Source organism: Aythya fuligula, chromosome 1, assembly GCF_009819795.1.
Source record: "Aythya fuligula isolate bAytFul2 chromosome 1, bAytFul2.pri, whole genome shotgun sequence".
NCBI classification, from domain to species: domain Eukaryota; kingdom Metazoa; phylum Chordata; class Aves; order Anseriformes; family Anatidae; genus Aythya; species Aythya fuligula.
In genome coordinates, this window is record NC_045559.1 from 21,806,013 (window position 1) to 21,822,339 (window position 16,327).

Here is a 16,327-nt window from a genome sequence, read left to right on the forward strand (position 1 = left end):
GCGATTGGTGTGGTGATACTTTATTTTAACTGGACACGCTTGTACAGATTCACTATTTAATTTCATTGCACAGACACGCACTCAGTGTAATCTCAGAGCATTCTCATTAGTTGGAGTTACACAATTTAGGTACAATATAGGTCCAAACCACCACCTGAGGGTCATCCTTCAGCCAGGAGGAGACCCTTGAGGGTCCCTGAACACAAAGGCCTTAAGACACATGATTTCCACTCCTGAATCTGCCAGGGCTGAGGAATAAATCTACAGTTCTGACCCTGGGCAAGTAAGTACAGCCCAGCCCTTTACTTTGCTCTCCTGTAAAATGGCAGCAACTTTCCCCACTGGAAAAGATCTGATAGGCCACCTTGCTGAAGGACATCTCCCCAGCCCAAGTGGAAGGCAGAAGCATCACCACACTGCTTCCGTTGTCACAGGGACAAAACCCCCCTTTATTCCCAATCCAAAGGAGGAAGTGAATTTCTCTCTCAAGTACCCCCGCCCTGCTTGAGCACATACATGAAAGGCTTGGTGTCTCCATCTCTACACCTTCAGTTAGTCCACCTTTTCTGAGAGTTTGGAGTTTGGACAGCTGTTCTCTTGAGGAAACCAATCTGATTTCCCTGTAAATTCAGCTATTCCATTTGAGGTACATCAGTCCATCTTATTGTAGGGCAGATATTTATAACCAAAATTAGAAACCAGGAAAAAAAATATTACAGCATTCTCAAGATTTTCACGTGTAACCTCATCACACCAAAGAGAAAACAAAACAAAACAAAACAGAAACAAAAACCTAGACACCATCTAGAAAAGATTCATCTGTAGACCATGCAAAAAAAGAGCTACTGTAGTTGTGACAGAGGAGTAAGCCATTGTCTCTCTGACTAATCACCGAGCAGGAGGAAAAGCACTCAGACAGCCACTCAGAGGACAAAATATCTGGGTGCCTACGTTGTTTGCTGATCTTCACACGAGGCAAGCTGTGCTGGTACAGTCTGTCCCACTGAGTACTGCTGCCTTTTCTTCTTCATGGGAGCTGGGACGTAACGAAGAGGTTACTCTGACTGATTGTAGCTCAACCATAAAGCTGGACTGCTCATCTCCTGGGTTTGGCAAAATCTGCATCATATTTGTATTGCATTTGACTGGATGGCTTTTGCTTCATTAAGGACACACAGGTAAAAAGTGGATGCAGAATTAAATCTCACAAAGCAGCGTCTGCTTTTGGGGGCTGGACTAAGCAGAAGGCTACCTCAAGTCCTAATTTCTCTTAGGACTGTAAAAATGATAGTCACAAATTCACTTAGGAAAACAAAATGCGTCAATTGAGGTGAGGTTTATTTGAAGTAAAGAGCACAAAAAGTATGCTTTATTGAAGCATAACTATTTAAAAAGAAATTATTGCAAGAACACATCATCCTTACCTTGTGGCTATTACACACACTTATATATAAATGACTAAAAAATGTACTCAAATTGTAATCTTTCCTCTCCCTTCAAGTAAATGTAAGAGCATAAGATTAAATCTGTATTAAAAAATAAATAAATCAGCTCATACATTCTAGGGACCACAAGTACAGCCAAACTAGGCCTGTGCAGCTGCACTCACTGCTCTGCATTTGGTACAACTGAAATATTCCAGAAGACAAAACTGTTACATTCTTTCAGGTGTTTGGACTTAATGAACTCAAGGAATTTCTATTAAAAAAAAAAAAAATACCCACCCTCAATGAGTTCCAAAACCTTTATTCAGGAAACATGAAGGGAAAGTTTTCACATGCCAGAACATACTTTCCTTTAAAAACACATCAATTGTAATTATGTTATATATTATAGGTATTATATATAATTATATATTATTTATCTCTCTATATAATAGAGATCCTATTTCTGAAAAGGAATAGAGAGCACTCCATGTATATAGCTACTTTTATGAAGGGATTAGAGACCTGTGAAGGAGAAATGCTATGGGTTATTGGGATACTGCCCTTTGAAGCATGCCGAGGGAGTAAAATTGCTAATGAGGAGTCCTCTTTTGGAGCAGGGGCCTCCAGCTTTCTACGGGTGAGCTTTAAATTGAAGTTGTGTTTGTGCTTGTGGCCTCATTAGATTATAACTTGATTGTTGACTTGAATTCCTGTAAGCCTTGTACACTTGGGACTTGCCCTCTCTCATTTGGAGGGCATCACATAATGGATATTCATCTTCAGAGCTGTGCCTTCCCCTCATAGCCGTGCCTCAGGGTCAGTAACCTCAGGTCTAGTTTTCACATTTAACAAATTTTTTCTATTGCTCAATTGGCAAAGGCTGTTCAATACCTAGGCTGAAGCTAAATACATTAAGCATTAACTATTTACTTGTCAACTTTTTCAAGTCGCTTTTGTAATACTTTCTCCCTTTTTTATTATTTTTTTTTAATACTTTCTCTTTGTATTAAAATGGCATGATGGCAGAGCTTAGCTGTCTATCTGCGTATCCTACAACAGATATTGATCCTTGCAAGTGCTCTATACCTGCCACTTCAGTATATAAACCCACAGTTTCTTTATCAAACATAAATGGTAGCACCTGAAAATCCTTTTAAGCTTCCTTCAAGAGCCTAACAGAGTTAAAATGCTCGTATTTCACTAAAATCTGTTTCAAAAGTTGTTTCAAATATTAAGAAAATTACCTATATTTCTTTTCACCTCGTTCTTGATATTTTGGCTTTCTTTCTTTGCAGCAAGCAGTGAAATACTTCTGTGTTCAATATGCAAATAGCAGAGATTTTTTAAAGCCTCACATTTTACAAGGTTTTCCTTAAGCTTCTGAAGAATAGGAATGACCTGTGTGATGAATACATTGATTAAAAGGCAGCTTGGGTGTGACAATCTAATTCTCTCACTTTACTCATTACTTTAAAAAGAGCCAAGAGACATCCTAGGATGCTTTGCAACAGGAGGGGAGGTAGAAATCTAATTTCCCAGCTGCTCTGTTTACTTTACATACCTTGTGGGCAAAAGTTGGCAAGAAGCAACTGAAAGCTGTTTGCTTTGAAATTATCACCCCATTTACAAGATTCAAGAGCAAAGTCTTCTAAAAGGAGGTAAGAGGGAAAAGGAAGTGCCTACACGCATGGTTAGCACTACCCTACTAGCAGCCTGTATGCTGTTAGTGCACAGGAGGTCATTAGCTACAGAAAAAAGTCATCAGGCATCAAGAAAGCTGGCCCATTCTCACACTCTCCCACGAAGTGCATATGTACACCAGGCTTAGAGCGCCCATACAGAACAGCGAGTTCTATGCAAAATGGCTGTATTCAATTTAAGGACACCTCATATTACTCCCAATGGAAGTGAACCAGAGAAGGGCACTGCTGCTATTGAACGTGCAAGTTCAACGCCCAAACATTGTTTGTGAAAGCCTCCTCTTCCCTGCCTAATAGGACCACCCAGGAGGGGATGGGCAGGAAAGGATGAGAGCTGCACACACAGTTGTGGCTTGATAACACAAAGAATTTGGCAACAAAATTAGTTAAAGTGGTTCTTAAATAGTCTTTTTTATTTTTATTTTTATTTTTATTTTTTGTTTTTATTACCCTTTCAGCTTTTTGATCCAACACTGCAAAAGCACGTGTTGGCAGGGCCATGCTGTAAAATACATCAGAGACGTGATCAAGCTTCTTAAAGTTTTTTTGTTGTTGTTGTTGTTCTTTTTTCAAAGCCATATAACAGCTACGTGTAACACCGTATAATGCTATATCAGCTCTCCCATCCAGGTCACAAAACAATCATGGTAGCAGAATGAAGCAGCTACCAGGCAGTGACACCAGGAACCAGTCACAGAACTGCCACCAAAGCCTCCCTATCATTGACTGATGGTCTACATATGCTGCTAACCCACTTGGAATAGAAATGCTTCCCCTGTACAAAGTCATCTCCTGAGTATGGAGAGCTTGATGTGGAAGTGCTTTGTAGAAGGCTCTGCTCAAGTCAGGAGATCTGGGTATGTAGGTCTCCTTTTGCACAAGGGTTTTGGGGTAGAGGAGCAGAACAGCTAAAAGAGCTAGAAGGTCCCCATCCTTCCTGGTCAAGAAGGAACACTGTGGCATTCACTTGCCCTGCTTACTTATCACAAAATAATAATAAATTGGATTTTCACCTACGAATTCTGCAAATTTCTTCAAAAAGTGGCAAATAAAATAAATTAATCTCAAAAGACAGAAGCAAAAACAGAAGGCATGGAGTCACCAGTCAAGTAACCTAAAGAACCCAACTGCATACAGCAGATCATTTCTCATCAAGTCATAGAATGGCTTGGGTTCCAAGGGAGGGACCTTAAAGATGATCTAGTTGGTATATTTATGGCACTCTGGCACCAAACTTACACCCAAAGCAGCCCAGACTTCTTGTATGCTAGCAGATATTCCTGTTTCATTTGACAGATACAATAAGCATGGTGCAGGAGTATCTCAGTTTTGGACACTGATATAGCAGCAAACAACGTGACCTCGTAACATTACTGCACACGAAAGGTGTGAGCAAAACAGAAAAGTCTGTGAGAGGGACAAAACAGATGCAGGTATGTAACAACAAATTTGCCAGTCTCTTCTTTTCCTAACAAGCTTAATAATTGTGTATTGGGAAGTCCTCACTACCGCCTCATGCAAAAGCTGTGAACTTCCAATGCTGCTAAACCCTCTTCTGATATCTGAGCTCTTGTTCAAGTATAATTCAAGTAGATTTAATTATGCCACAGACAACAGAAAACACAGGCTGCCTCTTCAGATTATCAGTAGGAGAAAATACCATGAAGAGTTTAGTTTCAAGGATGCTGTTTACATTTCTAAAACGTACTTACTTATTTCACAGGCCTCAGGATCAAAATGAAAAGATAATAACTAATTGCTACAACTGGGAAAAGTAAAGTGGAAAGTCCTTACCGAGCACACCTGTACACAATAATTTGAAGAGCAGCAGTATAAGCAACACAGATTGCCAAAGTGCAATTAGACGAGTGGAAAGTGTTACTCTGAGCACTTGAGATACGATGTTTTGATAACAAAGTTACCTTGGAGATGACTGAGACGCACAAGTTGCTTAACGTCATTTTACACTATAGGTCCAGAAGGTATAAAAATACACATAAAAATCACTGTGAAATCAGACAGCATCCACCAGAATTGCAAAGTAAATACATTGTCATGCCAGATTGTTGCACTGAATTTAAGGCTATAATATTTCAACCTAAGCCCTAAGCAAATAAATCCCCTATGGCCATCTCTTTTGTTGATGCATCAATCCAACCACACTGCAGTGCTCTACAAAAGGACTTCCTCTTTCTCAAGGAAGCAACACACAAGGAGAAAGGGAGGTTAAAACAAAATAAAACCTCAGTCCAAGCAAGTTCTTAGCCCACCTGAGCAGCACGACCACCACTAGCGAAAGGGAGTTCTTGTGGCTCAGGCTTCTGTGCTAATAGTTTCCAGGACGAAGAACTTTTTGACGTGTACTTGTTCCTGCTGGGAGAGATGCAGAAGAGATGGTTCAGGTAAGACAAAAGATGAGGGACTGGGCAACACGCACAACCAAAGAGGAATTTCTTGCTCAGTGGGTTTCTCAGTATCCTAAGCAAAGACATATTTTGGAACTGGTATCTGAAAACATCATGGAAAATTCCTCATTTTCATCTGTATAAATGCAAAAAGGTTCCCCCTTTTTGAAGGGGAGAAAAGTAAGGAAGGTGAAATCTATTGATTTCACACTGAATTCAGCAACCAAAGAAAAAAATGTATCACAACAGTCAACAAACATCAAATCAATCAGATCTTACGAACAGGATAGCAGAAATATAAGCCAAATAGATTAAAAAGCAGTTAACTGAAAGATCTCAGAAAAGTTGTCATTGCTGAATAACATCACAATGCAATTGTAATGCTCCTTTTGCAGTTCACAGTGACTGGAATTATGCTCTACATCACTTATCGGTTTTATTAGCTGCCTGGAAATAAGTATGTCCTCAGCAATAAAATTAATGGATTACATGGTTTAGTAGCATGGTAAATAACAACAGAAAGGATATCACACAGAGTTATCTCAATTATTTGTCAAGCTGAGCTCATTCCAACCAAAACAGTCTTAAGACAACAGAATGCAGATGTATGTATCTAGCAACTAGGAACGCAGGTAAGGTTGCAAGTCAGAGAAGCTTAACCTTAAGAAGCAAAGAAGCCAAAAAAGATGGGGAGGTCACAACATCACTTGGAGATCCTGTTGTTATTTAAAGGGCTAATGTGGTTCATGGATGCAAAGATACTAGAGTGAATGGAAATACTGAATGGGGGAGGATGGGGTATGTAACAGTAGCAAGCAACTAAAACTGAAACACTGCACCCAGTCCCATGGCTGATGCTCAAAAAAAGATGTTCAAAATCAGAGAACCTGCAGAGCAGTATCACAAATACAGTTAGCATCTTGAGGAGGGAAAAAAGAAGCATTATACAAAATCAGATGTAAAGATTCGGTCCAGATAAGGCATACAGACAACTGACTGCCTACTTGATCATGTTTAAAGCAAAAATTAATAGGCAATAAAAAACACTGGAAAACATCTAGAAGATGACTTAACAGAGACCAAGAGATGTAAGTCAAAAGCACAGAACACTCCTGTTAGAAATGTGATATAGATCTGAGCAGAAAGGAATGAACAGGAACAAACTTCTTAAAAATTGATTCTTTTTCTCAATATTTTGGGGATAAGATATACCAAATATAAGATATACCAACTTATCTTATAAGATATACCAAACGTGAGTGACAGTCTAAAAAAAAAAAAAAAAAAAAAAAAAGGATATTGCTCTGCATTTTCACTAATGTTATTGAACACTGTATCAAATGCACAATGGGCTGTGAAATGCCTGCATATCTTTCCACAGCTAAATGCCAAACAAAGCGACCATCTGTTAATGAACATAAAAGGCACCTCTCCGCAGTTTTATCTGATGCACTAGTAAGTAAACTCATACCATCATTTAGTGCTGGGGGGTAGCCAATGTAAGTGAAGTCTTTTGGTTTTTCATCTCAATAGTTTGGGAAGACAGAAGGAGGCAACACCTGAAGTACACAGAAGATACATATTCCTCAGTCACAAAGTCACCTTTGCAGTTGTAGAGTTACAGATTACTGAAAAACTTCTTTAAAGTACTCTGCTCTCAAGGAGACATTCTGTCTGAGTAAAAGCCTTTGGTATAGCAGCTACACCTTAATTTAGCATGTTTGGGAAGAAGAAAAAATAACCAAGAAGTTACCCATTTCAGTTAGATTCCTAGCTTTGCAACTTATGCCCTAAAGAGTGCTGTGCATGTCTTGTGATCATAGCTAAAACTTACATGGGCTGTTAGCTAATTGAGGAAGGAAAAAAGTTTCTTTTGCTGACGACGTGAATCAAAATTGCACACAAAAACTTTTTTAACCTTTTCCTTTCCTTTTGTTTCCACTCTCACAAGGCTAGAGGTAGAAGAGGTTAAATTATTGCTTCTGTTGCCTTAAAATTCAACAGGTCCAATGGGAGTGCTCTAGCCATACTGCCCAAGTCACAGAAAGCAGAGACATGAACTGGGAGAATGAAGAACCTCCCACTGTAGGAGAAGATCAGGTTCAAGACTAGCTATGGAACCTGAAGATACACAAGTCCATGGGATTAGATGAGATGCATCTGTGGGTCCTGAGTGAATGGGTGGGTGAAGTTGCTAAGCCACTGTCCATCTTATTTGAGAAGTTGTGGTAATTTGATTAAGTTCTCACTGACTGAAAAAAAAATAAATAAAAAATAAGAGAAAACACAACACCCATTTTTGAAAAAGGAAAAAAGGAAGACCCAGGGAACTACAGGCCAGTTAGTTTCACCTCTGTGCCCAGCAAGATCATGGAGCAGATCCTCCTGGAAACTATGCTAAAGCACATGGAAAATAAGGTGATTGGTGACAGCCAACTTGGCTTCACTAAGGGCAGGGTCAGGACAATCCCAAGTATGCATACTCAATAAGATTGACTGATGTACCTCACAGTATCCTTCTGGACAAAACATTCAGCATACAGCTGAATATGATAAATACATAATATGATGGGTGATCAATTGCCTGACAGGTGAGGCCCAAAGGGTTATAGTAAATGGGGTTGCATCAGACTCACAGCCAGTCACTAGTGAGATTCCCATTTTAGGGCCAGTTCTCTTCAATATTTTCATAGATGACTTGGATGCAGAACTTGGAGGTATACTAGGTAAGTTAGTGGATGACACTAAATAAGGAGGACCTGTTGACATCCTTGAGGGTAGAGAGGCCTTACAGAGAGATCCTGGCAAATTAGAGAGCTGAGCAATCACCAACGATATGAAATTTAACAAGACCAAGTACTGGATTCTGCACCTGGGAAGGGGCAACTGTGGCTATACATACAGACTGTATATATACAAGACAAGAGGCTGGAGAGCAGCCCCACAGAAAGGTATCTGGGGGTTCTGGTCAACAGCAAGCTGAACAGGAATCAGCAGTGTGTCCTGTTAGCCAAAAGGGCTGTACCTTGGGGTGCATCAAGCACAGCACTGCCAGCTAGTCAAGGGGAGAAATTGTCCTGCTCTGCTCTGAGCTCGTGTGGCCTCACCTCAAGTCCCAAATGCAGTTTCGGGCACCACTGTATAAGAAGGACAGAAGAAAGAATGTCCCACAGAGGACTACAAAGATGTTGAAGGGCCTAGAGGGGAAGACATATGAGGAACAGCTGAGGTCCCTTGGTTTGTTCAGCCCAGAGCAGAGCAGGCTGAGGGGAGGCCTCATGGTGGCCTGCAGCTCCCTCACGAGGGGAGCGGAGGGGCAGGTGTTGAGCTCTGCTCTCTGGGGACAGCGACAGGACCCAAGGGAACAGCATGGAGCTGGGACAGGGGAGGGTCAGGCTGGATGTTAGGAAAATGTTCTTCACTGAGAGTGTGGTCAGGCACCGGAACAACCAGGGCAGTGGTCATGGCACTGAGCCTGAGTTCAAGAAGCGTTTGGACAATGCTCTCAGACACGTGATCTGATTTTCGGGTGGTCCTGTGTTGAGCCAGGAATTGGACTCCATGGTCCTTCCAACTCAGGATATTCTGTGATTCTATGAATACAGGCTGGGCAGAGAATAGATTCAGAGCAACCCTGGGGAGAAAAACATGTGGATGGACTTGGATGAGAAGCTCAACATAACCTGCCAATGTGTGCTTGCAGCCCAGAAAGAAAACTGCATACTGGGATGCATCAAAAGAAGTATGACTGACAGGTCAAAGGAGGTGATTCTTCTTGTGAGACACCACCTCGAGTACTGTGTTCAGCTCTGGGGCCCCCAGCACAAGAAGAACATGGAAGTATGAAGATGAATCCAGAGGAGGACCAGGAGGATGATCAGAGGGCTGGAGCAGCACTCCAATGAATACAAGTTGAGAAATTTGGGGTCTAGAGAAGAGAAGGCTCCAAGGAGACTCCAAAACTCCAAGGAGTGGTCTTACAGTACCTAAAGCGGGCCTACAAGAAAGCTGGACTTTTTACAAGAGCGTGTAGTGATAGGACAAGGAGTAATGGCTTTAAACTAAATGAGGGAAGGTTTAGATTAGATGTTAGAAGGAATTTCTTCACTCAGAGTGTAGTGAGGCACCGGAACAGGTTGCCCAGAGAAGTTGTGGATGCCCCATCCCTGGAAGTGTTGGATGAGCCTGAATACCAGGTTGGATGGGGCTTTGAGCAACCTGGTCTAGTGGAAGATGTCCCTGCCCATAGCATGGGGGGTTCAAGGTAGATGACTTTTACGGTTTCTTCCAACCCAAACCATTCTGTGATTCTATAAAGTTTCTACCAATTTGTCTCATACTGATTAAATGAAGATAACACACAAGTTTAACACACATTGCAACAATATATTAAGGTATGTCAAATTAAGTCTCCTTACGTATTCATGAGAGCAGCTGAACATCTTGGACTTCCAGTTGCAATGAACACAACCAGAATCATTAAAGACAAAGTAATGACTAAATAACTATGACAAGCTGAAGGAAACCGTAACCTACTAATTTGAATGATTCAGGAAAGCAACGTTTATTTGCTGTGTATGCCTAGGCTATGTCCAAGCAAAAGATAACTAAATTGACCTTTCTGATTCATGATGGCAGATCTCACCTTGTATTTCCATTGTACCCTTCTTACCTAATCAATGTATTTTATTTTTTCCGTCCTTTACTTTCTTCATCTGTCTGAAGACATTTGAATAATAACTATCTTCCCCCTGGGCAAACATGGATTAAAGAACTGGTCCTTCATAAATTCTAAGTAGTGACGCAATTAGTAATGTAAGAGCTACATCTTCTTTATATACAGGTATATATAGGTATATACATCTGTCAGAAAGAGGCACTATCTCTTCTTAAACTATACAGAAGATAAATAGGAGCCCTAGGGAAAAAGATGTGAAGAGTTTACTCCTGAAATTTCTATATATTTAAAACACATCCCATTAGTATAGACAAGAGGTTAAGCTTGAAGTGTGAGACAGCTTGATTCCTATATTCTCCAGGAGACTCAGCTATCACCCTAACAATCTCTAGACATAGGAAGATTAGTGTCGGGTTTATGAGAGCTTCCTTCAAACCGAGTTGACATGTAGAACTAATCCAGCTTGACTAGCAAGATGCTAGCCAGGTCTATCCAGCAATAAGCACAAACACATCTTTCTAAAAAATGCAAGTTCTGTAGCAATGCAGTTTAAGTGCTAACAGTCATGTGGATTTTATTAAAAAAAAAATAAAATATTAAAGTCATGTTGATCTCTGACAGTTCCTATGTATTTCATCCACCAGAACACTCTTGATAGGTCTACCTGTGCAGAGCCAGCAACACAGCACAGGAAGGACGGCTTCGGGGCAAAATTTCTCTGCAGCTTTCTGGTTTGCTGTAGGATTGAGGATTTTAATCAACTTTAATAGAAAGAAAGAAAGAGATGATGTATCTGCAACATAAAGAAAACCATGACAGTCAAATAATATAAAATCTAAAATTCAAACTACCAAAATGTCCCTACTCTTTACTTGTGGCCTGATGTTAAAAATGTCAGTTACTAAGAAAGGCTAGCAAAACACTAGAAATAAGGTTATGATTAGATAACTAACTGTTTGAAGAAGACACTTCCTCAGAAAGTGGCAGAAGCTTGGAAGCTAAACAGAAAGGTGGAGTAAGGTCGAAAGTACCTCAGAAGGTGCTGGGTGGACTCTGTCCTTTGACAAGCACCACAGCTCCTGAGCCCAGGGAGCTCTGCACGGAGCTAATTATCAAACTGTATTGGCGCCACTGCCAGCTCACGGAATCCAAATTCCAAAGAGAAACCGAACAGCCCAATGAGCACGTGGTGGTGTCCACAGCTCTGCTGACACATTCCTGGGGACAAATTCTACAGCAGCCTCCGCCTGAGTAATCGAGCAGGGACTGGTTGGCTCCGGTATTTTTTTTTAATCATCATTACTGACATTCGTTAAGCACAGACTCTTTTGGGTGTTATGTCAACAAGTCTTCCCTTAACCATCTGAGACAGAAAGAAACTTAGACAGATCCAGAAGTTATCTATTCCCTGAGACAGAGTATCTATTCTATTCTACAGGGAAAGAAACTGAGAACTTGTTATTAACAGATAAGCCATCTACTATCTGCCTAAAGAAAACAAGTCTCAGCCCTGCAAGAACTCTGCAGCTCTCCAGTCCATCCTGCTGCCCCAGGGCTTGGGGCAAGCACATGCCCTCTCCCTCCTCCATCCATCGCCTTCTCTAGAGTCTCCAGGGGCATGGACTCCACAACCTCTTTCTAAAGTCAAATCCGAGTGGTTTTCTAGAGAGTTAGGGAGCTTTTTAACACTAAGCCACTGATGGTTAGATAAAACAACTACCTTCAACCAATTTCTTCAGTTCCTTATTTCCAGTTTGTCTATGTAGGTTTTGACCAAGGAAGGAGCAGGAGGTTAAAGCACTTACTGTTCAAATACTGCATTTTTAAAACATACAGCCCCTAAATGCCTTACTCAGGCTATGTTTGTTTGTTTTTTAAACAGGAATTAAGAGAGCAATATCAAGTCCAAGCTGGCTTTGTGTTTAAACAAAACTCTTAAAGTAATATTCCACTAATTCTAGTTGTTCTTGGCTTTATTATAACTAATAATGGCCTTATTATTATTATTATTTTTAATTCTAATGGAAACAATTTACATACAAGTGGATCCTCCCTTCACCATAAACTGAGGTTCCTGCAGTGATTGAGCAAACCTACAAGAAAAGGCAAAGTAAATATCTACCACTGAGTTGAAAAGGCAAAGGTAAAGGAGGAATACCACATTTGTGTTGTTTGTTTTCTTAATTCCATTTTCATTATTTAGACTCTCATCTCGCTAACAGGTGCTAACTTTACTTAAAGAAGGACCTACAGCTTTTGTTTGCATAAATCAAGCACGTTTAATCAAGTGCGCATTAGCTCATCAACATATTGGTTCTGATGAGGAATTGCATAAGCGACAATGCCAAGCTATTTTGGGGAATATTCATTATATGTCTAAAGAACAGTCTGACTGGAGGAAAGTGAGAACAAAATGACAGTAAAAGAACTGTAGCAATTACTTTACTAGCAGTTAACATTTGCCATTAACTGCTTGCCGGCAAGAGTTTAAAGTTGCAAACCCTAATTTAAGCTTGTTACCTTAATTTTACAATTGTAACTCAATAGTCAGAATGTGGCACTAGTGTAATACATATCTTCATTCAGCACTTCATGTAATAAATATATTAAAAGTGCATGAAAATTTCCGCAGTCTAGACATCACAGAATTATTTATGATTAGTATTATATCTTCATTAATTATATACAGATGTATAAGCCTTTTTTTTTTTTTTTTTTTTTTTCATAAACTAGAATCCAAACATGTTAGCAACAAGTCACAGGAACTTTTTGTTGTTAGCAAGCATTCAGGAAGAGAGCTCCCTTCAAAATGCAGATTCATTTTTGGGGAGCTTATTGCATGCATGGCAAACACCCCCTGATTTTGGAAAGCCTTTATGACACTTCCAGTAATATCTGTAGGAAGGTTTGGGCAGACAAGGGCTGTGCCCTCAGTGAGGACATTTTACATATTTATATATATATAGGTTCTTATGTTAGATGTACAAAGCAAGATTTATCTAGAAGAAACACATTGCTCATTTGCTAATTGCCAGAATCCAGGTGGGAGGAAGGATGGGAAGAGGAAGGCTGTTCTAGCACAGCATGCTGTGTTCCTCTGAAACCCAGAAAGCTGAGTGCCATGACTGGGACCATTGCACAACCTCTGCCTGCACAGATCTGCCTCCCCGCTACCAGTACCCACTGAGACTCTACACGGAGGTAGCTCATTTGAGTCGCATTTTCTAGGGGAAACACCATTTCAGACAAACATACATGAAGAACACACAACTGAAGCCTGAGTTAGCTGACCCCAGCTGTTTGCCTTGTCCCTCTGCCAGCAGAGAGAGGAGCAAGAGGCTCATGCTACCGGACTTGACAACATTACGTGCTAACACGAAGAGCCATAAAATGCAATTTACATTCTTATGCCAAGCTGTAAACTCTGGCAGATTCAAGCTCCAATAGGAAACAAGACTGAATGGCAAAGTAACCTCTGGCAAAGGGACAGGCTGAACAGCTGGATGCTTCAGCTCCCGGAGCATAAGTCAGTGTCACAAGTGTATTTATTATGCTGTCCTTCCCATGTCGTCAGCAATCTGGGAGTATCAAGGAAGTCTGGTAACAAAACTGTTGCAGCAGATTACCAAGAGCAACCAAAGGTTCAGGTGCATGTTTGGGGGTTCACTTTATTACTAAAAGCATCGCATTTTGCTGGGTCAACAGCAGGTTTGTACTGTTGCATCAGAACATAGAAAAAGCTTTTGTTACCAGAACTCACCATGCAAACTCCTCTCCCAAACACAGCCATCGTTTACGTTCTCTGCTGGTTTAACAGCCTCTAAGGAAGATAGTTTTCTACTTCGCTTTCTGTTAGGTTAGGTTCCCACCAGCTCTTGGGAACCACAAGCATTCAAGGCAAGGAGGACAAGCCAAGCCAGGCTCGGGAGCAGACTTCCTCCCTTTTGTTTTGTCTGGAAGCGTGCTCTGTTCTGGCTTTTCCAACACAGGCAGCAGCCCCCGCACCGGAGCGCGCAGGATCAGTCTCACGACCCAAGAGATGGGCTGGGTATGGAGCGCCGGCCCCAAGTGCCTTCGTGAGCTCGCTCCCAGCTTCACAGCTAATGGGTCACCCACCCGGCTCACAACCCCGCTCCTGCAACGCCAGTTACGTATTTCAAGCTTTGGAAAGGCGAGAGAGAAAACTTCCAGCCCAGCTTTGGGGCTGACACCCTTCAGAAAACTCGAGGCAATCCCAGGTACATCCCGGCAGCCCACTCACTGCCTACCGACCCTAGCTTCCTTCTAGATTCCATTGTAATGAGAACATAAATAGTAGGACAAGCACATATCACTCTTGAATGAATTACCTATTGAGAGTTCCCTCTGGTGTTCACTAAGTTAATCATCACATTCAAGGTAACAGCGTTAGCTACAAAAGCACCAAGTTCCCCCACGAGCAAGTTTTTCGTTGGATGGCGGTAGGGACAGGACCGCAGCCTCACAACTCACCGACAACAAAGAGATTTCCACGAGATTTCGGAGCCTCGAGAAACTTGCAGCTCGCTCTGCGTTCACCCCAGCAGCCGGCTAACCCCAAAAGGACCCGAAGCGGGGCCGCTCCCTCCCCTCCCCTCCCCGGGTGGCGCCGAGGCTGCGCCAGCCTCCCGTGGGGAGACAGCCGCAAGTCACAGGTACAGCCCATCGCGACACGGAAAAAAAAATAAATAAATAAAAAAAAAGGAAGGCAGAGGTGTTCAGCGGTGCCGAATAACTAAGCTTTGAGTCACCCATGTTCCAAGCTCGCATTTCCATTCTCCCGCACGGAACGCGAGCGAAGCACCCCGTATGTAATTAACAGCTCGGAAAGAAAAGTTTAAAGCTGCCTGAGCGAAGAGACGAAAGGAAAAACCCCAAGCAGCTCGGAGCCGGCGGGGAGCGGGGCCGGCGCTGACCGCGCCCGGAGCGGGGGAACCGGGGCCGAGCTGCGGGGGCTCGGGGGGCGCCGCGGCCCCTGCAAGGACCGCGCTCAAAGTGCGGAGCCCCGAAAGCGAAGCCAGCCGGGGGGCGAGGAGCAGCGCAACCCCCCCGTGCCCGGCCGAGCCGTGCCGTGCCGTACCGTGCCGGTCCCTCCGCCCTGCCCGATACCCCGCGATCCCGGGGAGAAGGGGAGAAGGAGGAGGAGCTCGCCCCCCGCTACCCCCAGGGCAGGGGAAGGGGCTGCGTTACCTTCAACAGGTGCAGGCAGGGGGGAGCCCCGCGGAGCCCCGGAGCTGCCCGAGCGGCCGGCTGCCCGCAGCCCGGGGCTGGGCGGAGGCGCTACGGCAGCCCCCGGCGGCCGCCCGCTGCTCCCCGCGGGCCCCACCTCGGGGAGAGGAAGGAGGGGAGGCAGGGAAAGAGGAGAGAAAGAGCCCCGAGAGGGATCGAGCGGCCGTCACATGGCGCTGCCGATCCGCCAGCCGGAGCCTACGCCGGGGAGCCGGAGAAAAGCTGCGAGGAGGGGACACACCTGTAGGCGCAGCACATATCCGCTGTGAGCACAATGCGAGACAGGAAACTGAAAAGGAACAGCCCAGGAAAGGAGAGAGGCTCCCGTCCCTCCCTCTTTCCCTCCCTCCCTCCCTCCGTCCTCCTCCTCCTCCTCCTCCTCCTCCTGCTCTCTCCACCCCCTGCCCCCGGTCAGGATCCGCTTGCAGCGCTGTCTCCTGCCGGGAGCAGCAGGCAGAGGGCCGGGCGGAGGAACCAGCCGCACTTTCTCTCTCCCTTTCCCTTCCCCGGCTCTGTATTGTGTTGCCCGCCAGCCAGGCAGAGCCCAGGGGGCTCCCCCCACGGGGGAACCGGGGCCGGGCCGGGGGCTCCGCTCCAGTCCCCGGGATGCGAGCCGCGGGCTGCCTTTGGGAATCGGTGGCCGGGATCGGAGAGCGGGGGCGACCCCGGCTGTACCCAGCCTGGGGTGCCCCGAGGCCCGGGGGTGCCCGGCACGGCCCCGGGGGGGTCGAGGAAGCGCCCCCAGAAGGGGTCGGGAAGGGGGAGATCGCCACCTCTCGTCCCCTCAGCGGGGAGGCAGCTGCTGCGGGGCTCGGGGTTCCCCTCTCCCGAGCGCTCCTGTCGTTGTGGTGCCCAAAATATGTCCCCCCC

General features: G+C 43.9%; 1 protein-coding gene across 4 annotated transcripts in view; it reads right to left on the reverse strand.

The window, feature by feature from the left end:
- The window catches only part of PLXNB2 (plexin B2), a 257,287-nt gene extending 241,520 nt beyond the window's left edge, over positions 1-15,767 (reverse strand). The window contains exons 1-2 of one of the 4 annotated variants that reach the window (XM_032197584.1): positions 15,699-15,759; positions 5,398-5,497 (exon numbers count right to left, since the gene is read on the reverse strand). The gene's annotated coding sequence lies outside the window, so the exon portion shown is untranslated. Of the gene's footprint in view, positions 1-5,397; positions 5,501-15,418; positions 15,483-15,698 lie in introns of those variants that run through there. The other 3 variants (XM_032197575.1, XM_032197592.1, XM_032197601.1) reach the window with 3 other exon arrangements.
- Between the last annotated feature and the right edge of the window lie 560 nt (positions 15,768-16,327).